This window comes from Neofelis nebulosa, chromosome X (assembly GCF_028018385.1).
Source record: "Neofelis nebulosa isolate mNeoNeb1 chromosome X, mNeoNeb1.pri, whole genome shotgun sequence".
Lineage (NCBI taxonomy): Eukaryota > Metazoa > Chordata > Mammalia > Carnivora > Felidae > Neofelis > Neofelis nebulosa.
The window spans coordinates 14,797,728-14,821,815 of NC_080800.1; the positions used below are offsets into that span (position 1 = coordinate 14,797,728).

Genomic DNA, 24,088 nt, shown 5'->3' on the forward strand with positions numbered 1-24,088 from the left:
TTTTAAATATACACTTTCCAAATTCCATATATCAATAATCCTCAAATAAAATTCTGCCCATAATTCATAAAGCCAACACTTTTAGTTAAAATAAAAACTAGACAATAATAAATGCCTTTTAAAAGTTTGTGCCTTAAGAAAAAACTCCATTATTCTCAAGATTAACACTCAAAACAGGAGAAAAATTAGTGCTTATTTTGTAATCTAAAAAGTGAAAAAACACCATGGAAGATGAAAATATATTTACTAGAACATTGGGTTAATTTTTAAATTTATATTTATCAAACATTTTTTAAGAATGTTTGATCACCAAAACTTTTCACCATTTCTATATAATTGTTATATTCTATACTATGCTTTTAAAAAGGATTAGCAGCTGCAAGATAAAAACATACTTATAAAAGGGTGGAGCATTCATTATTAAAAAGAGCAAATAAAAATGTACTAGTTGGAAAAAAAATGAGTACCCAACCTGAATGATTAATTTCTCTCTGGTCTATATAAAGTTTCACTACAAGATAAAAATACATACAAATTCAATAGGATAAACATCTTCCTAGGACTGAGTAATCAGGAGGAATATGTACAGGTCCTAATGTAAAGGAATACTGGTTAATTTAATAGAAACTATCTTTGACTATAATTTAAGAAAACATAAAAGTTCTATTGTCCCTCTTAAAATGCCCCAGCATTACACTGTAATTCACTCATGTCTTTCTTCACAATACAAAAGCAGAGATTATAGAAGTCTAAAGAATAGACCATGATCTATTGGTAAATACTGGACAACATCAACTCATAGATGAATCCCCAGTGCCTCAAATAAAGAGGTTGTGCAGCTAAGAACATACCTATATGACTTACATACCAGATATGCAGAAAGCACAGCTGCTGTCTTTCTGGAAAAAATTAAGAGCCTAACATTCTTTTAGAAATAAAGACGCATCTCACACAGTCGTCATCTATAGAGGAAACAACAGAAAAGCTTAATTTTGCTCTGAATATACTTTGAAGTGCTTCAGCACTTTTAAGGACTCAAATAAGACTCCTAAAGTCGTTCTCCATGTTATACGAGAGAGAAAATTTGGACAAGAAAAAAAATTAAAAGCTTTGTTTTTGCCAGCTTATAGAGAAGTTGCTTCACTGAATGCATATAAGGAACAACTTCACTGCATTAAGTCTTTTTTCGAATGTAAACCATCCAAAAAAAGGTATTAGGTCAGCACTATTTTATAATAAGTGTCTGACATTTGACATTTCTTTTACCTAAATACCAGTTACACTAAACCTAGCTGCTGTATCTAGCAGACTTTGAACAGCACCAGGATCTTTTACAAAACCATTTGTTTTGAAGACTGTATCTTCTTGCAGAATTCGGAGCTGATAAGAGATCAACAAATGCTTTGAAAAATCCTGCACTGTCTTCAGCCATTTTCTCAATACGATTTAACAATGTAAACAATGATTAATAGTGGAATTATTAAACCTACAATTCCCATTGCTCTGAACTGATTCTGAAGAAAAGTCTACTTCCCCCCCCCCCCCAGAGTTTTAAAGAACTATTTAGCAAGTTAATGAATCTATAATTCCAAGATTACAGGGCCTTTCCATTACTTGTTTGCTTCGGGTTGTTTGTTTGCTTTTCCTTTGTTTTGTTTTGTTTTAAAGATAAGGTAATACACCTTGAGTCTCTAATTAGAGACCACTATCTGAAGAGTCCGTGAGGGTAAACATTTTGACAAGGGCAGGAATTTAACAAGGAAGAAATCTCCCAGGGCTCTTTTCAACTTTAGGCCATTGATCAGATGTTATAAAATGAATGGAATTATATAGAATCTCAACCTGAGAGAGTATAAAAATAAACAAAATACAGATGTTAAGCTGTAAAAAGATAAATCCGTTCCCAAACCAACAGCAAAGTTTGCAAAAGTCCCATAGGTGGGAATATGTAATGTCCAAACTTGAGCATTTATTATTAGACTTGTTCACTGAACCTCCCATCTGGCAGATATTAATATCCACATTTTTTGAAAGAGCTAAGTGGCCTTAAATTGAGACAACATCCAATTTTTATCAGTGTAGAAAAAATTCTCTACTATACTATACATTTACCAGACTAACCTTTTCCTGATGACTAAGATTTTGGTAATAAATATAACAACACCTAAAACACAAAGAGTTTCTGGGATACCTTACTTTTTGCAACATTCGTTTCCTACAACTGCTTTCCAAGACCCTAATTCAGACACCAGACCCCATTTCAGTGTTTCAGTCCTTACTCTCCTTGACACTTCAGGAGCGATAGGTCACCCCTTATAACAGACACCTCTCATCTCTGAGCCTCAGATTCTCTGGTTGTCCTACCTCTATTATCTCTCTGCATCTACTTCCTCCTTCTGTCCTAGCCGTTGGTCTCAAATCACTTAGTCTCTTCCTCTAGATTCTAGTAATTTTAGAGTCTAGAATCTCATTCTATACTATGGTTGATGCAACACTCCTTTGTGGATGACTCATATATCAGCATCTCTACTCCCCAATCTCTCTCCAAAATTTCTCGTCAATTGAACATCAGTCTAAATGTCTCACAATGACCTCAAACATTACATATTTAAGAAATCAAACTCTTCTGCCTTCCAAAATAAGTGACTCTTCCTCTGCTTCCTTTTTTAATAGGCATTACTAATACCCAATCTTTCTGAATTAGAAGTCATCTTTGATTCTCTTCCTCATTTGTCCAGTATCTTACCAATTACCAAGTTCTGCTGATTCTTAAAGATCAGAAAGCTGGTGTGAAAGAAAAATGATTCAAACCTAAGTCTGTAAGACACCAAAAAGACAGGGTTTCAATACACTGCTCATACTTTAAAAGGGAAAAATGAGACATACCATGCATCCTGGATAGACTGGATCCATGAGGCAGGAGAAAATAAAGATTATGGTCCCTAGGGTCTAACAGTGGTGGTGATGAAAATGGTAATAATAAATACTAAGAGGTGTCACTTACTGAACTCTTGCTAAATGTCTGTTAACCTACTAGGGCATTTATATACACTTTTCCTACCTAAAGCCTATTATAAGCTTGTAGGGTTGTTACTGTTATTAATGTCCACTTAAAAGTTAAGAATATTGAGGCTCAGGGTGCCTGGCTGGCTCAGTCAGTAGAGCGCACAAGTCCTGATCTCAGGGTCAGGAGTTCAAGCCCTATGTTGGGTGTGGAGACTACTTTAAAAAAAAATGTTTTTAATGCTCTTATTTATTTTTGAGAAAGAGAGAGAGCGGGAGAGGGGCAAAGAGAAAGAGGGAGACTCAGAATCTGAAACACTCCCCAGGCCCTGAGCTGTCAGCACAGAGCCTGACGCAAGGCTCAAACTCATGAACCACAAGATCATGACCTGAGCCAAAGTCAGACGCTTAACTGACTGGGCCACCCAGGCACCCAAAAAATTTTTTAAAAATAATTAAAAAGAAAGAATATTGAGGCTCAAATATCTGCACAAGATCACCCAGTTAGATTTGGATCTAGGTCCTTGAATGCTTAACCATTTGCTAAAGTTCTTCTGTTATGTTTATGTACATGCTTTATCTCCCCGGGCAGATGTAAGCTTTTAGGGGCAGTATTATGTCTGGATCATCTTTGTATCCTCCCGTGCCTACTCACAGGGTCTATCATAGGTAGGGCCCTCTAAATGTTTGCTAAATGAGTAAATATAATCTGCTGTGCTACAGGTTACTTATACCTAAACCATACAGTCCCAGGACACTGTGGTTTAAAAAAAAAAAAAAAAAAAAAAAAAAAAAAAGGAGGGGGGAGAGCTTTTCTTTTGGCTGTCATTATTGTTCTTCTCTGTTCCTTTCTGCAATGTCTAATCTGCTGTGGCTAAATTTACACAACTCTAGGTCATGGGCCACGGAGAAAATTCTGTGAGATGAGACAGAGTCCCTCACTCCCCACAACATCCTCCTTCCCAACACCTAATAGACCTTTTACTTTTTACTCTGAATTTGATTTCTAGGCTGTATGAGGTCTCAAAAAGACAGGCCCCAAGTGTAAATTGGTCGCTATTATAGGTGTGGGTATTTTAAGGGAGAACAACTAGCAATATATGCTATACCAGAACTCAGTTGATAAATTCCAATTACATTGCAGTTGAAACTAAAACACATGCTTTAAATCAATATTCAAATGCACAAAAAGGAAAAGACAGTCACTACACACAAATAATTTGGTTGCATAAATATTTTATTACATCCCCTTGGGAAGTTTCAAGGCTAGGAGAAGTTCACAAATATGCTTGCTGGTATTTTTAAAGAAAATGTTGGAAGAAGTGATAAAGTTATACACACACATAATTCACCAGAGACTATTAGTGAAAAACCACAACTTTTTTTTTCTTTTTTAGTCTATCTTGTTATAACGACACTCATCTCAAAATTGAATAACAAACAAAAAAGCTCTTCTTTACTGTCCTGTCAATATGTAAGATGATGATGGGGAAGCCTGAGTTAACTGCGTTTAAGACAGCACCGTTAAGTTTTTCATTTTGACTTCAAAACAGTTTATTACTTTGGTTTCAACAAGTATTTCACATTTATACCTAAATGCAAAAACTCGTATTGATTTAAGTGAAATACATTAAAGCTACATATTTTCCTTTGACAAAGAACAGCTGGCTCTTTTAACTTTAACTTTTTTTTTGCTTCTGATAATGGTGATTATCCTAACACAGGATAGAAAAAGTGTATATATACATCGTATAGCCATACATAACTTGTTGGAATTGGACATGATTCATTACTTAAAGATTTCACAAATACCTACTCAATTCACTCAAGTAAATAATCAAATTTCCCCTTTTCTGCATTATCTATAAAAGTAATCAGAAAAAAAACCTCTGAATTCTAATGTTGTAACTATAAAATTCCATCTCTGAATTGTGAATAATCAATATTAAGAATGAACATTTTTGGTAGTGAAGATTTATTAAATCTAGCCTCCTGGAGGAAATTAAGGTTTCTAGAGGAACAATTTTAATTTTGCTTTAGTAAAGTCTACCCCAACAAATTAGAAATTAATCTTTTTCTGTGCAAAACAAACCCAAGAAGAAAATAACTTTTTAGGAATTTTTAATTTAAGTTATCTAAAAAATTATAGTCTACAAGTTGAAATAATTATTTATTTGCAAATTTAAAATAATTTATGTGAAAGCTATGTATTTACTTAAGAAGTATGTTATTTCAGAAAACAGATAACTGAAAGACAAGTCAAGGGTTGCCAAAATCCCAGTTTATAGTTGTAAATTCCTAAGGTTTTAAAGCACAGCCACAGGCTAATTGCCCAAAGACCTGCTGCCCACCGACATTTGCGGAGGACTGAAGTTAATAGCAGGGCATGTCAATTTACTACAGGCAGCTCTCAGTGCGACATTTTGACAAAAGAACTGGGTCAGGTTACAGCCTGTTCCTATTATCACAGCAGTCTAGATTTATGGTTTCTAACACCAGCCCTACAAGAAATAATGGAAATGATGACAACAACAATCCCTGCTAGACAACAGACTACAGAAAAGCATGCAATAAACCACAATCTGAAGTGATCAGAAAACTAAACATCCCTCACAATACTTAAAACATGAGGCAGGTGTCAGTAAATTATTCATTTAAGTTATTTCTACAACCTCTCAAAATGTCAACCCAAAAAATCTCAAATCAGAGTTTCTAATCTAAAACACAGCAAAATTTAAAGATACTTACCAGTATCAAGTACTGCATTTAAGTTCTTTTAATAATCATCAAAGACGATGTGTTTCATTTGAACAGATTTATGAAACTATACCAAGTTAATAAAAAATAAAGATAATATTGATCATTTTTTTTCAAATAACATTAAAGTGTATTAATACTCCAAATAATACTTTAATCTTTCAAATGGAAGAAAAAAAGACAGTTTCACAGCAAAAAGTGTATGTTTACAACTGTACAGAGAGGCAAGGTAACAGAAGAAACACATGTGACTCATTAATTTAAAAATAAAGGTACAATCAAAATCTTAAACTAGCTTAAAATGATGAAAGGTAAGAAAAGTGACCAAATGTTAAAGAAAGTAAGAACCCTGTCAATACACGTACCTAATTTAAAAGACTCTGTCAAGGCTACAAGGTACAATTGAAGCTGTTTATGTCTGGAATTCAGCACTAGTTAATCCTTACGAGAAACGGAGGTTGAGAAAAATCAAATATGTATTCTAAAGAAAAGAGAGCCCCACCAACTTTTCTGTGAGAAAATAAAGTATCCTAAAGGTATGCCCTAAATTACAGTGTATCTGTCCCTTCTGAAGTTTACAATGGCACATTACCACAAAAGGTGGGCACTCTTTCCGCTCTTACAACAATTTGCTCCTATAAACTTAGGAAGGGGCAGAGCCACAGCCATAAACACAGGTCACAAGTAGTAGTAGTCAAATGCTCTCTATCTTTAAATGTTTCCTAGCTCTTTACTCACAAAAACGCTTATTTATTTTTTTTTTACTCTTTGGTTAAATAAGGAATTCATCTAGCCTAGGTGAGATGAGTGTAAAATTAAATTGAACAGCACCATCATATAAACGGCTTAAAGGAGCCTCAAATCTTTTGCTTTTCACACAATAAGATACCCTCATTTTTTACATCAAAACCTTACCACCACATGCCCAAAAAATGAAAGTAGAGGAAAGGTTTAGGGATGGACATATATTTCGTAGAAATCATTTAGCATAAAAATCACTCATATTATTATTTCTAAGGTGGCCAAGGTTTACTTACGTTAGACAACATAAAGACAAAAGAAGCAAAAATGCCTTACCCATGAAAACCAAAGAGCATATGCACATTCCAAATCTTAGATGGTTTTTCTAAAATTATTTTCAAGTTATCCAGCTTTAAGAACCATCACCTCTGCTATCTTTTTAAAAATGAGATGTTATCACTATAGTAAAGGCATTTCTATACTTAGAGTAACCAAAGCCCAAACAAGTTAGAACCTGGAAAACTTACCACTAAATTATACCAACCTATTCTAATGTAAGATAAACAGCAGTGGTTTCTTTCATCTATTTCCCTAAGACAAAAGGATCATAAATATTAAGACCCCAAGCCAGGAAAGGGTGAACTTTTTCTTTCAAAATCATCAACATCAGCCATTTTCAAAATTTCCAGGGTTTTGGTTCCTGAAATTAACTATCACTCCAAATCCTGAGATATTATGTAGTAATTTTCAGACATTAATAATGTTCTTAAAATTCTTAGGGGTGCTTGATTTGCTCACTTCAAAATACAAAACATCTTCTGGCAATGCCAGACCTATATTCACACCACAGTCTCATGGTTCTAACACTGATGGCTGGCAGACTTTGTTCATATCTTGTGTATCGTAAAAACCAGGAATATGATTATGAGGAGACAATGAAACTCCCAGGGAAGTGAACTAAAAGAGAAACTGACCTCAGATTTCCATTCACAGCTGGAATCAGAATAGAGCTGGCATAAAGGGGAAAAGAAAAGGGAGGCAGACAGGGTAACCTGGCAAAAAAAAAAACCACAAAAAAAAAAAACACACAAAAAAACAAAAAAACACAACACTAGAGGCCATTAATAAAACTTAAAGAACAGAGGATCCTTTGCATCCTCTAATGTTCCAGTTACTAAAGTTACAAGAATAATTTCTATTAACCCAAAGAGAGGGGCAGTAAAATATTCAGGTGAAATTTCTTCCTCTCTCCCTCTCTCCCCATCCCCCGCCCCAAGAGCTCAAACTAAAATTGGAATTTGGATTTTCCTTAAATGGAACAACGGGCTACATCATTTTCATTCAAAAGACTTGGTATTTATTCAGCCTTTTCAAGGCACTTTACTATCATCAATTATTTCTCCATGAGGCAGCGCAGGATTACCCTGACCATTTCACTGATGCGGAAACAGACACCAACAGCAAAGGGAACGGGGGGCAGGAAGAGGGGAGATAGGAAGCATCTGGGAGGAACAGGCAGGCAGCTAAAAAGGAACAAACCCAAAAGAAAATGAATCACATCTGGCTTATAGCTGGCCATCATAACCCTTGTTATTTTTGAGCTCAGAGATTTCTGAAACATTTTGAAAAAATAAAGTGCTCTAAATTATCAGTTACAGTCTAAACTACTTACTTGGCCATAGAAATGAAGTTATTTAGCATTAAAAAAGACCCAATCTCCAAAGCACATAGATTTCAATTTATACCAATAATTCATTTTTCTTCTCAAGCCTAACCAGTATGTTTATCTGTATGACCTAGAAAATAATCTTTCATAAAAATGTACAGCTTTATTTAATCATAAAGAGGCACAAAGTTAGTATCACACAAATCAGAAATAATTCAGTTACACCCAGAATTTTGTTTAGAGAATTATGACCAAAACACTGACTCCCTAAATTTGCCTTAAAATAAAATAACTACTTGTTTTACATTCATACTGATTTTCTTAGCTATAACTTTGAAATGTTCAGGAATAAAGTACTGATAGGAAGCCTTAAACACCCAAAAGCCAACAAGCACAGCCTCTGAATAAAAGCAACTTGAACCAAACTCCATACTACAGACAGCACAGGCACTTAATAAAGATGTATTGATTGAAACATAAAAAGACTGACCAATTGCCTCATGAGAAAAACTGATACCACCTCTTTAAGACTGACTCCAATGATTTTTGTACATATCATGACATCATTAGCTTTAAGGCAACCTCACACATAATGTAGTTCAGTTACATTAATCTTTTCTTCCAAATAATTTCAAAACAAATCAAGTTCTCTAAAGGAAACAGATATGCACACTTAAGCTTGTAAAGTTGCGTGATACATACGACATTCATTCAAAAATTTCAAAGCAGTTTTAAAAGTGTTTAAGGCTTTGAAAAAAAAAATCTATCACACTGTTTTGAAGACAATGGATAAAACTATAGCCAAACGAATACAAAGCATCAGGTGAGTGCTCATAAATTCACTCCTTTCTCAAAATCCCAACTGGACTTGTTTCCAAAAACTTATTTTCACAATCCTCCCATTAAATATACAAAATCACAGACTGAAAAAACACAGATCCTTGGAAATACTTTATTTCATGAGTAATTAAGAAAAAGAATGGCAAGAAAGGCAAAATTGTCATTTTTGAAGAACATTCCCAAGCACCGCTGTTGAAAAGAATTAAATCAGTCTATGAACTACTGTTATAATACAATTGCTTGTCACAGAAAGTTGTACTCCATAAATGTTATATGTCTTATAATACTCTTTGCCCAAAACAGAAATATGAATAGCTGTGCGAGCATTAAAAATGGAGCATCTGCAGTTGTTTTGGTAAAGAAAACTATCCCTGACAATTTTGTGTAAGGAAGTATCCACTTTCCCTGCCTTAGTTTCCCCCTATTAACAGATCCATCCACTTTCTAGAGATATCCTAATGTCACCTTAACAGATAAATCATAAATGCTAATCTAGTTCTTCAAGATCAAGGCTAATTTCAAATTATAATCACACTTTGTAATGAACGACAAGTGTTCTACAACCTTAAAAAAAAAAACAAGTCTTAAATGGGAATTTGTAAATACCGGTGCTGGCCAAATATTTGGGGGCGGGGGAGGGGGCAAATTACAGCCCTCTAAGCTATGCAGAACCTCAAAGTGCAAAATCTATTAAATTTGCCTGCTAGTTCTCCCTCTGGCGATTTGGCGATTTTTACACTAGGATGCAGCACAACCACTAGCCAGGTGGAAAAAGCCAAGAACGCTATCCCTTAAGAAGGCACTAATGGTCCCTAGACCAGGTCATGCCGCGAAAGCACAGCGGCCGCCTCGCAGCTCTTCGGCACTGGGAGCCCCGCTCTCCGCGCCCCCCCCACAAACACGCAAGGAGGGCCGCACCCCTCCCGCCCTACTTCTCCCCTGAGAGAGAGCCGCCGGCGCCCCCACCCCCACCCCCTCGCCCAACCTCCGGGAGTCCCGGGGCTCGAGTCCGACGGGCACCTGGCGCCGGGACCCGAGCCCGCGCTCCGCCACAGGCGCATCCTTCCGGGCTAACGTTTCCCTCCCAAACTCCAAAAGTTATCTCACAAGTCCCGGAAGGCAACCGGGCGGGCTTCAGCCCAGACCACGCAAAGTCATCCCGCCTCCTCAGCCCCACCGCCCGCCGGCGCTGCCCCCGGGCCCCAGCTCACCCCCCACCCCCAGCCCAGCCCCACCCACAGCAAGAGGATGCTCCGAAGAGTGCTGTCCGCGCTTCGGGACAGGGGGGCAGCTAGAGAGCGACACGGCGACCAAACACCGCCCGAGGGATGGGCCCGTGACCCGCGACGGGGCCCCGGGGGAATGTGAGGGGCTGCGCAAAAGCGGCTATGAGGCGTCGCGGAGGGCGCTAAATGGGGCAGGGGAGCCCTGGCCTCTGGCGTGAGGCTGCCGAAGGTGGGCCACGCGCGTAAGGAGCCAAGATAAGGCCGGACCCCGCGGGGCGGTAAGGGGGCGTTACTCACGCGGGACGCGCCGCGGAGGTCTCCCGGCCACCCGACCTCCCGCGGAAAACGACCAGAGACCAGATGCCACGGCTCCGCCTCTCTGGTCTTCACGGGGCCCACAGTCGCCACGCACCTTCGAGTCTCGTCAGCGAAAGGAGCGAAATTGTGACACTGGTCCCGCGAGCCGGTACCGGTCTTCACACCGCCGCCGCCATATTTGAGAAGCCGCGCGCGGAGCCGCGCATGCCCCGCAACCGCCACCGCCGCCCCGCCCCCGCCCCGGCTGGCCCGCGTGCTCGGCGGTTGCCGCAAGCACGCCCTATGACCGCCGCCGCGTGCGGGGCCCGAGCTGGGGGCACTGCCGGAAGGCCGCGTGAGCGGTGGCGGGCGAAGAGACGCTGCGAGCCCAGGAAAGCCCTGGGTAGTTTTCCTTCATCCTCCCCCCACTATCTGCCCTCCCGCCAAAAAAAAAAAAAAAAAAAAAAAAGCCAGTTGCAGCCCTTTGCACCCAAGACTGTGACGGGACCCTAACTGAGACCCCGGAGTCCCCGTCAAGTTCCATCGCGGGAACTTGCTCCTCTTGGCCATTGCCTTTGACTCTCGGTCACCACCCACACTGACCACGCACCGAAAACGCAGGCGCTTCCCTGGGAACTGAAGCAAGTTCGATCAGCAAAGAAAATGCAACTCTTTACAGCAGCCTGAGCAAAGCCACTCCTTCGCGGGTTGCAGCATGTTCCTTGAAACAGCTTCCCCCCACCCCCATGGGTTTTTGCCACGCATTCCCCTCCAGGTCCACGTTCTGAATTTGGTTGTTCCTCTAAGCCCAAGCTGGAGCTAACGGGGCTAGGTTAACCCGGAGGGGAAAGCCATTTGCTCACTAGTTTGAGACTGCTTGGGACCGTCCTCGAGAGTGCATTTTGTGATCTCTGGTGGATATTCCTCGCCAGGGGCGGGCCGTTGTGCAGGTGGAGGTTGCGCCGAAGGGAAGGGGGAGGTCGTAAAAATAACCTTGAACTGGCTCAAGACTCTCTCAGCACAAAATGTGGCAAACAGAAAATCCGAGAAAAACATCCCATCCCTCCATCCCTCGTTGTGAGGTTGGGTATAAGCAGATTTAAAACTTTTGTTTGAAAAATAATACAATGTGCTGTGTTAGCGAAAAGTAACCCACTGGCAGGCCATCTCTCTCCAACTCTGAAAAGCTGGATGTGGGTTTTTCGTCTGTGATCGCCTTAACTTGGTATATGGGGCATATTGTATTTTTAAAATCATAATTAGGAAGTTGAAGCCTAAAACTAAAAAAAAAAAAACCCATACACACAACCGCGGAATATATCCATTTTCTACAATGCAGAATACAATTATTTTCATACAGAACTTTTGCAATATTAAACGAAGGCCAAATTTAAGTGTTTTTTTTTTTATTGTATGTAAACATTGGCCAATAGCACAAAATCAAGCTGCCGAAATAAATGTTCGTGCAAAATTCAAGAAAACTTTAAGGCGAAGTAGAAAAACTAGGCCACTGTTACTCAAATACTAAAGAGAGATTTGGTCATACCAATTGTATAATATATACATACCATTTAGTAAGGAATGTTGAAATGGTCCAAGATCAAGGTTCGAAATGTTTTCAAAGGCCAAAAAGGTATCTTTGAGAGAAAAAAACAAGTTTAATATAAGCAGACCCCTAGTATGGACTACAGCAGGGCTTGGAGGGATGAGGGAGCTTAAATTTTTAATTATTGGCCATTGTCTTTCTAATCCTGATGCAATGGAAATATTTGAAATTCATCTCTATATTCTGTATCAGAAAGATTTGGGTTGTCACTTATGCATCTTTTTCATCTATGGACCCCTCATCAAGTTGTAGAAATACTACTGTACTCTGATTATTAAATTGCCTGTCTCACAGGCACCTCATCTACTTCCCATATTCCTGTTTTTACTATGAAATTACTGAAGCCTTTCCTCTAAAAATGTAACTTGCATGATCTATATTAGAACATCTTATCAGTTACTATGTTCATCAAAGCATTTATAGAAGTGTGACTGTTACATTAAATACGAGTTATTGTGTTTTTTTTTATTTTTTTTCAACTTTTTTAAATTTATTTTTGGGACAGAGAGAGACAGAGCATGAACGGGGGAGGGGCAGAGAGAGAGGGAGACACAGAATCGGAAACAGGCTCCAAGCCATCAGCCCAGAGCCTGACGCGGGGCTCGAACTCACGGACCGCGAGATCGTGACCTGGCTGAAGTCGGACGCTTAACCGACTGCACCACCCAGGCGCCCCAATACGAGTTATTGTTAATGGTGACAGCTACCATGTGCTGAGAATCCTCTAGCCTTTGCAGATACATAGTTGTGAATTTTCATAATATTCTTTCACAAAGTTCTTAGGAGGTAAGTTCCCTTATTCCCAGTTTATAGATGAGGGAATTGAATATTAAATAGCAACTAAGTGGCAGAATCAACTTCTAAACATAAATATACCTGAAACTTTCCTATCCCTTGTACCTGTCATAAATCATATGCTTTCATCATAGACTATGTATATAAACGTCTAATAACAATATTTTTATGTACTTATACTCTGCTTTTCCTTTTCCCCCTTTGCCAAAGTAAACTTGAGACTGCTTTTTAATGCTGTTAGCATAGGTCAGAACATCACTTTCTTTACATTATATGGAAGCACCTTGCACATAGAAGTTTGGTAAATATTCGTTGAATGACTGAATGGATGGATGAATACCTATTATGACCAATTCAGTTAATTTTGCCTAGAAAACAAAAATAAGGAGAATAGCTGAACTGAAAGAATAAGAACTAAGGCTGGTAAAATCCAAATTTTTATGATGGTTTTTCAAATCTGATTTGTTTCTATCCATTTGCTCCTATAGTTCTGGCTCAGCCCAAGATCTATGATGACCTTAAAAAAGATATATCATCCTCACTCTGCCCCAATCCAGTGCAAAATACTCCTATATCACAAGTATGTTTGATTACTTCCTTTTGTAGCTTTCTTTAGAATTTAATATTAGTCCCTCAGAATAAAAAGATGATCTTTCCTAGATAAGCAAAATTTAGCCTAGATTTCCATCAGCACACATGCTCATATTGAAGAGATATTACTTGCATAGGTAAAGTTACCATTTTAGGGAAGTCTCCCTCTAGTTTTCCCATTCCTTCCTCCCTAAAACACAGAAGCCTAACTCAGCCTGGCAGAGGCTAGGGATCCAAGGTATTCCTGATAAATTCACCAGTTGTATTTCCACCTTAGTAGAAAAAATCCATAGAGTAGGTATTAAAGAACTAATTAACATAGTAACTGAGTTTACAAACATCTTCAGATCCTGGTTTCTAACAAATTGCCCGTTTCTCCCCATTAAACCAAGAACACATCTCAGTAAGATATAAATTGTTCTAAGTATTGCTGATGATTACAATAAACCTCTTTTCCTAGCTTCAAAATAGTAACTTTTTTGGAAAAATATCAAGAGGTGAAGGCTGTGATATGAAGAGAGACTCTAGTCTAACAAGAAGACTGTCTTGTCAAAGGACACAGCTGTATCAGGAGGTTTAAACTTTTGTCTTAAATCTTTCTTTAGAATCTTACCATGCCTCAGCTTTTTTCATCTGCAAAATAAGGATAATAAAATCTGCCACACTTACTTCACAGATGAGACTGTGCTACCCAAATCTATCAGAAAACCAAACCCTGGTCTTTCCTTAATGGAGCCCATGTTTAAAAAAATGTTAAAAAAAAAAAAAAAACATAAATTAGTCTTTCACCAACAAAGTGTATGAAATTGAAGCTGACTTTGGCCAAGTCAAGTATTCTATATGCTGTGAAAACTGGCATAAACTCAACATTATAAACTATACTTGGCCATTTATTACATTCACTCAGTTCTTCATTCAAACACCAAACATTCATTGAATGCTCTTGTATGCCGCTCTGCAAGAGGTGGGGATACCAAGATGTAAAAGACAAACTGAACACTCCAGAATCTTACACCCAGTCCAAAGAGGAGAGAGAGGGAGAGAGAGAGCGCGCTCACAGAGATTTTAAGATCTTCAAAAGAAGTAGGGTTTATCACACCCTTCAGCATAATCAAACATTTTTAGAAGTACCCATAAAATATTGTATACCTAGCTGACCAGCTGATGTAATATCCTTTGCACATTTAATTAAAACATTTATTAATTTTGATTTTACACTTTTTAAAATGTTTACTCATTTATTTTTGAGACAGAGAGAGCTCGATCAGGTAAGGGGCAGAGAGAGAGAGAGGGAGACAGAGGATCTGAAACAGGCCCTGTGCTGACAGCATAGAGCCCAATGCGGGACTCGAACTCACAAACCGTGAGATCATGACCTGAGCTGAAGTTGGATGCTTAACCGACTGAGCCACCCAGGCGCCCCAATTTTGATTTTACACTTTTTGTACTGGTTATTCTGCATTTGAGCCATCCCCCACCCCCATGAATTTTCACCCTCTTTGCCTTATTCTGTGCCCCAGGGGACTTAACCTTCAGTAGCCTATCACTCTCAACAGCTGGTTTGGCCAACGGCAGGTACTATCAGGAGTGACTGTAGTCAAGTGTGTGAGAAGACTTTGTCCCCACTCCCTTCCTGCCTAGGATCTCAGTCTGGCAGTAGCGGTGGCTCCATGACACCTCCAGGAAAGGGCTCTCCTTCCAGGGATTGAGCCTCGCTGGGTCTTCAGGAAGTGAGAGGAACAGGTACAGTTTCCATCTTCCATTTTTTCCTAATCCCTGGGCAACCTCAATATCCCTTGTTAGCTCCTTTAAATCTACCCACATCTCTGTAAATAATTCATCCAATTCTCTTCAAAATCACATGTGATTGTACTTTCTGTTCCTGCCAGGACCATCATCGAGATGGTTTTCTTTTCATGTTTTGAGCCAACTAATTGAGAAGATAGGGTAGGGTCTTCAAGCAGGTCTGTAAGCCCTTTAAGAACTTATATTCGAGGCACTGTGTACAGCACCTACAGGGTTCATAGCCGATCATGTGTAAACAAGTCATTATAATACTGTGAACTATGAGTGGATGAAATCAACTGGCGATATATTGTCTTAGAGTGAAGGTTAAAGAGGATAACATGTGAAAAGCACCTACATGCTGTCTATTTGTTGACAACGAACACTCCACCATGAGTTCCCCATGTGCCTATTTCTTAAGAGAGTAAAAGGTGACATTTGAACTGAAAGGGGAGAATGAAAAGTTTGCCAAGTAGACGTGGAAGCTCATAGGGAACAGCATGCATGCAAGGTAGTGAAAAGTCCTTGAACACTGAAAGGTTCGTTGTGCCAAACAAACTAAGGAAAGGTCAATTTAGAGAGGACTTTGAGTGCCAGGCTAAGGTGCCTGAACCTTATTCAGTGAATGACAGTGAGCCTTTAAGAAGAGAAGTTGTAGAGGCATCTGCAACCCTTCTGGCTGCTGCTACAGCTTGCAGGGTTCTGCTCTCCTCTCCCACTGGAAGCTGGACCTCTGCAGCCCGAGATGGGGCGAGCGCTGGCAGGCCGCTGGGCCTCTGGCAGCTGACCTGGAGAATTAGGGCCGGAGCAGGCAGATACTGGAAACAGTCAAGAGCAGTTATGCTCTGATGGTCACGGGGAGGGGGGTGAGGACCAGAGCGGGCATTGAACCGACTGGATGGACAACCCCACAAGGCCACTTCAACAAACGTCGTCTCATCCTGGGCTTTTTTTTTTTTTTTCCCAGCTGAACTTTAACCTACATGCAATAAAGTGCACAAATCATAAATGTACAAACCCATTAAGTTCTACACAGGTATGCACCTACGTAATCACACCGACATCAAGGTATAATTTTCAGCACCCCAGAAAAATCTTATGGCCACTCCCAGTGAAGAACACCCCACACACACACACACCCAACCAAGCAACCATTATTCTGGCTTCTATCATTATAGATTACTTTGCCTGTTCTTGGATATCCTATAGATGGACTTACTCAGTACGTTCTGTTTTCCATCTGGCTTCTTTCACTTCACATTATGTCCCCAAGATTCACCCCTGTTGTTGAAGTATCATCCTCATGCTTAGCAAGCCTTGCAGACGATTTCACTGTCCCCTCTTTCCCACAAGCTGTTCTTTTTATTAAAGCTACTGTAATGTGTCTTCCAATTATTTTCGTCTTTTCTTTTTTTTTTAAGAATTTTTTTTTTTTTAAAAAAAGAGGTTAGAGTGGGAGAGAGCCAAAGCATAAGAGACTCTTAAAAACTGAGAACAAACTAAGGTTTGATGGGGGGTGGGAGGGAGGGGAGGATGGGTGATGGGTATTAAAGAGGGCATCTTTTGGGATGAGCACTGGGTGTTGTATGGAAACCAATTTGACAATAAATTTCATATATTAAAAAAAAAGATTTTTTTTGTTTTTTCTTTTTTTTTTAATGTTTTATTTATTTTTGAGATAGGGAGAGACAGAGCATGAACAGGGGAGGGTCAGAGAGAGGGAGACACAGAATCTGAAACGGGCTCCAGGCTCTGAGCTGTCAGCACAGAGCCCGATGCGGGGCTCAAACTCACGGACCGCGAGATCATGACCTGAGCCGAAGTCAGCCGCTTAACCGACTGAGCCACCCAGGCGCCCCTAGAATTTTTTTTTTTTAAGTAACCTCTACACCCAATTCGGGACTTGAACTCACGAGCCCAATATCAAGAGTCACACGCTCCTCCAACTGAGCCAGCCAGGCGTCCCTCTCCTTTCCTCTCTTATGATGAATTCTCTTTAAGGCAGTAGTTTGGCCTCCAATTATATTAAACCTTATAATCTTGATAATGAAAGCTTTGCTTTATTCAAAATCAAAAATAAATAAAAGCAAACAACCAAGAGAAGTTGATTGGAAAGGTAGAAAGGCAAACTAATATAGGTAATAACGGAAATAGCAGGAAATGGTATCTGACAAAAGGAAGAGTATAATCAGGGGAACGTGAGTACAAGGGAACCGGGAAACTGGTGGGTAGAAGTGGTCACCTGCCTACCCTTGAGGGCAAAGGTGACTGGGAGCCTAAGAGCACATAGCGTTTCTTGCCCTGTGAGGCATGCAATGTCCTTTGCTCCTTGGTGGGTTCAATTCTTTTGAATTCTTTTTCTGTTCTTTTGTGTATATTGATATCTTTGCTGGTTTACCTCTTCCACTTCCCTGGGGCCTCACACATTCATTTCCCTCCCAGCCCCCGTCTTTCCTGGGCTGGCCTCCTTAAGTCTCCTGGAGTCCCCAGTGCCACCTTGATGAATGGCCCCTCTCACTTCTGGTCCTGATAATAGACTTTCACTCTGGCTATGTTACCACTCCTAGTACAGCTTGGATTTCACCAACCTAGGTCTTCGGAAGTCTTTTAAGTCTTAATACTTGAACTTAACTATTTTTTTTTTCTTATGTGTGTATATGTGTTTAATTTTTCAAATACACAAAAGTAGGGGCACCTGACTGGCTCAGTGAGTGGAGCATGAAACTCTTAATCTCGGGGTTGTGAGTTCAAGCCCCACGTTAGGTGTAGAGATTACTTAAAAATAAAATCTTTAAAAATAAACAAAGTAAATTAAAATGCCCCAAAGTAGAATACTATAATGGACCCTATGCACCCATCACTCAGCACCCACAATTATGGCCAATCCTGCCTCATCCAAACCCCTCTGTAATCTGCCCAGACTCCTATTATATTGAAACAGATTCTAGACACCATATCATTTATTTTGTAAATATTTAATCAAATATCTCTAAAAGACGACTCTATATATAACACAACTGTATTGGGGCTCCTGGGTGGCTCAGCCAGTTAAGCATCTGACTCTTGGTGCCGGCTCAGGTCATGATCTCCTGGCTTTGGCTTCGTGGGTTCAAGCCCCGCATCGGGCTCTACGCTGGGAGCACAGAGCCTGCTTGGCATTCTCTCTCTCCCTCTCTCTCTGTTCCTCCCCCATTTGCACTGTCTCTGTCTCTCTCAAAAATAATTAAATAAGCTTTAAAAAGAAACTAACTGTATTGCTGTTCTTTTGCTGCTGTAACAAATTCCCACAAACTTATCAGTTTAAAACAACGAGAGTTTATCATATTATAGTTCCAGAGGTCAGAAGTCCAAAATGGGTAGGTAGGGATATGCTCTTTTTGGAGGTTCTAGAGAAGTGGTTTCCTTGCTTTTCCAGCTTCCAGACACCACCTGCATTCTTTGGCTTGTGGCTGCTTCCTTCATCTGCAAAGCTAGCAGTGTAACATCTTCCGATCTCCCTCTCTCTCACTCTGACCTTTGCTTCAATCATCACATTTCCCCTGACTCTGACCCTCCTAAACCCTCTTTCCTTTATAAGGACCCTGCGATGACACTTGGCACACCTCAGTAATCCAAAATCATTTCCCCATATGAGATCCTTAACTTAATCACATCTGTGAAGTCCCTTTTGCCACATATTCACAGGTTCCAGGGATCAGGGTGTAGATCCCTTTGGGGGAAAGGCATTATCGTGTCTACCACAATAACATAATTAAAAATAATTTGATTTCAATAAATAATTAGAAATGTCTTAATATCAAATATCCATTCACTATTCAAATGTCCAATTGTCCCATAAAATATCAAACATCTTTCTACAACTTAGGTAAAAAAGGATGCAAATAAGGTCCACACACTACAATTGGATGATATGCCTTTGAGGTCTCTTTTATAGAGATTCCTCTCTATACATTCTCCTCTATAGATTCCTCCTCCATTCTTCATTTTTCCTTGCAATTTATTAGTTGGAGGACTCTGGTTTCCTATGGTCTGGACTTTGCTAATGTCATCCCCATGGTTTAACATGTTCCTCTGTCCCTCATATTTTCTATAAATTGGTAATTTAGAGCTTGGTAAGAACCAAGTTCTTTTTTTTTTTTTTCTGCAAGACTAATTCCTGGGTAGTACATATAATGTATTCTCCCATCAGGAGGCACATAATGCCTGTTTGTCCCTCATTTTATGATGTCAGCAGATATTGATGGCAGTGCCCAGATCTGTTAGATCAGCAGTTCTCAAGTGTGGTCCTCAGACCAGGAGTGTCTGCTTTACTTGTAAACTTGTCAGAAAGGCAAAGCCTCCGGCCTCACCCCAGACTCACTGAACCAGAAATACTGAGGTGGTGCCTAGCAATCTGAGTTTGAACAAGTCCTTTAGGAGGTTCTGATGCAGGTTAAAGTTTAGGAAGTCTTGCTGATAGTTCATGGGTTGCCCAATGCTGAAATTTAAGACTGACATGAACTAGGGGCGCCTGGGCAGCTCAGTCGGTTAAGCGTCCAACTCTTGGTTTTAGTTCAGGTCATGATCTCACTGTTCACGGTTTGGAGCCCCGCATGGGGCTCTGCACTATCAGGCAATGCCTGCTTGGGATTCTCTTTCTCCCTCTCTGCCCCCCAACAAAAATAAATACATAAACTTAAAAAAAAAAAAAAAAGACCGACCTTAACTCAAAAGGGTTTTGGCAAAATAAAGAAAAACCTCCAAAAGAAAGACCATGCTCAAAAGAGGCAGCTAGAAGAGCAAACATATTTTTAAGTGATTAATTCAAAAGGTGTAAATATAGAATCAACACTGATTCGTTGAAAAACACACATGAGAAAAACCAAACTTGGGGGGCGCCTGTGTGGCTCAGTTGGTTAAGCGACCGACTTCAGCTCAGGTCATGATCTTGCAGGTTGTGAGTTCGAGCCCCACGTCGGGCTCTGGGCTGACAGCTCAGAGCCTGGAGCCTACTTCAGATTCTGTGTCTCCCCCTCTCTCTACCCCTCCCCTGCTCACACTCTGTGTCTCTCTGTCTCTCAATAATAAATAAAAGTTAAAAAAAAATTTTTTTTAAAAAAAGAAAAGAAAAACCAAACTTGGGGTGCCTGGGTGGCTCAGTTGGTTAAGCATCCAATTTTGGCTCAGGTCATGATCTCACAGTTCATGAGTTTGAGCCCTGAGTTGGGCTCTGTGCTGACCGGGTAGAGCCTGCTTGGGATTCTCTCTCTCCCTCTCTCTCTGCCCCTCCCCCACTCACACTGGCGCGCTCTCTCTCTCTGTCTCTCTCTCTCTCTCAGAAATAAGTAAACATTAAAAAAAAAAAAAAGGAGGAAAGAAAAACCAAACTCACAAATAAGACAAACTGGTGGTTGCGGGGTGGGGGAGGGGAAGGCTGAAATGGGGGAAGGTGGTCAAAAGGCACAAACTTCCGGTTATAAGATAAACAAGTCCTTGGAGATGTAATGTGCAGCATACTGACTATGGTTACTAATACTATATCGTATATTTGTAAGCCACTAAGAGAGCAAATCTTAAAAGTTCGCATCACAGGAAAAAAATTCTTTGTAGCTATGTGTGGTGATGGATGCTAACTAGACTTACTGTGATGAACATTTTGCAATATATACAAATATTGAATCACTACGTTGTACACCCGAAACTAATGTTATATGTCAATTGTACCTCAATCGATAACAAAAAAGAAACAAAACGTTGAGAAACACTGATCTAAACCCATTGAAAAACAACACAAAACAAACACACGTTAAAGAAACTCAAAAATAAAGGCTACTCTTTTAAAATATTTTAAATTACTTCTTTGAAATAATAGGGTAAATTAAGAATGCTTTAGAATCTGCACAGTCTCATCAAGATTTTTAAAAATGGAGAACAACTGTAATGTTGAGTTAATGAACAAGTTGATGGAAAGAATAAAAGGCAATGCTTTGGGCACTTTGGCATTCAAATGCTTGAATTCAGAAAGATACAATCACAATTCAAATCATTCTGTACAGGTTTGATAGCAGTACCTCTATTTCCAACATACATGGTTTCGGAATAGAGAATAATAGAGAAAGCATGGGGAGTCAGGGGATCTGGATTAAATTTGGCTCTGCCCCTTTCTGGGACTGTGACTAACTTAAAGAGCGCCGGACTGTAAAGTGAGTGGAAAACAACCCCACCAGCCAGCCATAACCCCCTCTCAGGCTGGTCCAGACAACCTGTCTAAAGCCAGCATCTGGCATTGTAATGCCAGACACATTGTAACACCTTGCACATTCATTTCCCATCCAGGCAAGAAGTATTTACTGAGCCCACTATGTGCCAGGTCCTGTGCTAGATGCATACAGTCTGCAGACAAATAAACAAGCAATCTCAAGGGTAAGGGCCATCAGTGAAGTTAACACATTGATTATAGGCACCAACACGTATTCATTTGTTGAGCAAATGGACCTTTACATGTTTATGTAAATGACTAAAAATAACCCGTCAGGCAAACTCCTGCAAACTTTGAACACAGGACACAGTGAAACTAGACAAGGTAACATGAAATTCACTCAGAGAACATTTTCCTCCTTTTCTTAGAGAAGTTCTTTAGCTCCTGGCTTCTGGAAATTTCCACCAAACTCTTCATACATTCTCAGCAAGTTGTCTTTCCAAACCTTCCCTCTAGGCATCTAGAGGGAGGAAGTCAGTCAACCACACGGTCTAAAGCCTGGGGTCCGGCAGGTCTTGAATAGCATAGTGCTCTCAATGGCCTCTCTTCTCCCATCTAGGGCCAGGGACCTCAACCCAGGTGCCTGAGAAAAGAAGATGGAAAGTTGTGGTTTTGTTAGGATGCTTTGTGTAAACCCCCAGTGTGTAAACCTTTTTTATTATATAGTGCCGGCTAGGAAAGGGGAAAAAAATATACCAAACCTAAGTCTGCCAGCTTCCAAAGCACGACACAACGCATTAAAGGTTTAGTGTCATGAACAATCAGGTCCTTGTCGTCTACCCATTTGCTAGCACAGTTTCCACAAATAACAGGCAAGCTCTAAATTTTCAGAAAACATTTTGGCAGCACAGGATGGGCCAGCTTTCTGGCGGTCTCTCTAAGGAAATGACTGCAAATGTTTTTTGGTGTGAACAGCCTTAAGTATTTTAAACCCTTGGTAAATAGACTTGCCAACAGTCCCAAATATGTTTTACTATTTCTGAATCGGACATTCAGGATTCTTTTAGGGGGAGTTTTTCCAACAAATATCTCAATAAATGAGTTATCCTAATTCCCTTTCTTACATGTTGATGACTTTGGAAAACTTTGTAAATGTGAAACAAACTTTAGCAGCCAAAATTGCAAAGGTTGAGACAAATAAACATTTCCTAGAAAGCATACTATAAAGACAACATGGCTATTGAGGCTTCCAGGAATAATACACACCCACAGTTTTTACTATATGAGAATACTGATTTCTAAATCAAAGTTTTGAGTAACCAGCAGAACTTACTAACCTGAAATGATTCTAGAGTTCTTTCAGCCTAGTTATCCTGAAGGATGTTTGCTCTAAACCTGCCTCCCAAAATGGTAGCCACTCTCCACATGTAGCTATTTCAATTTCAGTCTCAATTAATTAAAATGAAATAAAACGTAAAATTCAATCCCTTAGTCATACTAGCCTCATTTCAAACGCTACACAACTGCTTGTGGCTAGTGGCTGTCATATTGGACAATGCAGAACATTTCCATCTCGAAGAAAGTCATACAGAACAAAATGGTTCTAAATTCTTTTTTTTTTTTAATTTTTTTTAACGTTTATTTATTTTTGAGACATAGAGAGACAGAGCATGAACAGGGGAGGGTCAGAGAGAGGGAGACACAGAATCTGAAACCGGCTCCAGGCTCTGAGCCGTCAGCACAGAGCCCGACGCGGGGCTCGAACTCACGGACCGCAAAATCATGACCTGAGCCGAAGTCAGGCGCTTAACCGACTGAGCCACCCAGGCGCCCCTAAATTCTTTTTTTTTTAATGTTTATTTATTTTTGAGTGAGAGAGAGACAGCGCATGAGCGGGGAAGGGGCAGAGAGAGAGGGAGACACAGAATCCGAAGCAGGCTCCACGCTCTGAGCTGTCAGCACAGAGCCCGACACGGGGCTTGAACTCACAAACCGTGAGATCATGACCTGAGCCAAGGCCGGACGCTCAACAGACTGAGCCACCCAGGCGCCTCTGTTCTAAACTCTTACTGCTCAAAGGATGGGCTAGCAACCTTAGCAGCATCCAAGAGCTTGTTAAGAACACAGAATCTCATGCCCCCCCTCAAACCCACTTCATCAGAATCTTCATTTTTACAAGAGGCCCAGGCAACTTGCGTGCATATTAAAGTTTGAGGAGCACTGGTCTAAATCAGTGTTTTCCAGATTGGCTTGATCATAAGAATTACCTAGTATACTCATTAACCATTCAGAGTCCAGGGCTTTGCCTTTGACCTACTAAATTTGACTCCTAACAGCAGGTGTATAGGAATCTGTATGTTAAACAATCACTCTAGGTGGTTCTTAGTACTCTGGAATTGGGCACTGGTCTGTTTTTTAAAACTCTCCAGGATTCTGATGGGCAGCCGAGGTTAAGAACCACTGCTATAAATGATTTGATCTCAAAACTGCTTCTGGTCTTAAACTTTGAGTATTAGAGTTTTAAACAGAGGTAAAATGAAATGACATTATACGTATGGGGCACCCGGGTGGCTCAGTCAGTTAAGCATTTGACTTCAGCTCAG

At 40.1% G+C, this 24,088-nt stretch overlaps 1 protein-coding gene across 7 annotated transcripts in view; it reads right to left on the reverse strand.

Annotated features, from left to right (window-relative positions):
- Positions 1–10,755, reverse strand: part of SCML2 (Scm polycomb group protein like 2) — a 104,382-nt gene extending 93,627 nt beyond the window's left edge. For 6 of the 7 annotated variants that reach the window (XM_058712808.1, XM_058712810.1, XM_058712806.1 and 3 more), the window contains exon 1: positions 10,646–10,755. The gene's annotated coding sequence lies outside the window, so the exon portion shown is untranslated. The remainder of the gene's footprint in view (positions 1–10,645) is intronic. The other variant, XM_058712805.1, reaches the window with a different exon arrangement.
- Between the last annotated feature and the right edge of the window lie 13,333 nt (positions 10,756–24,088).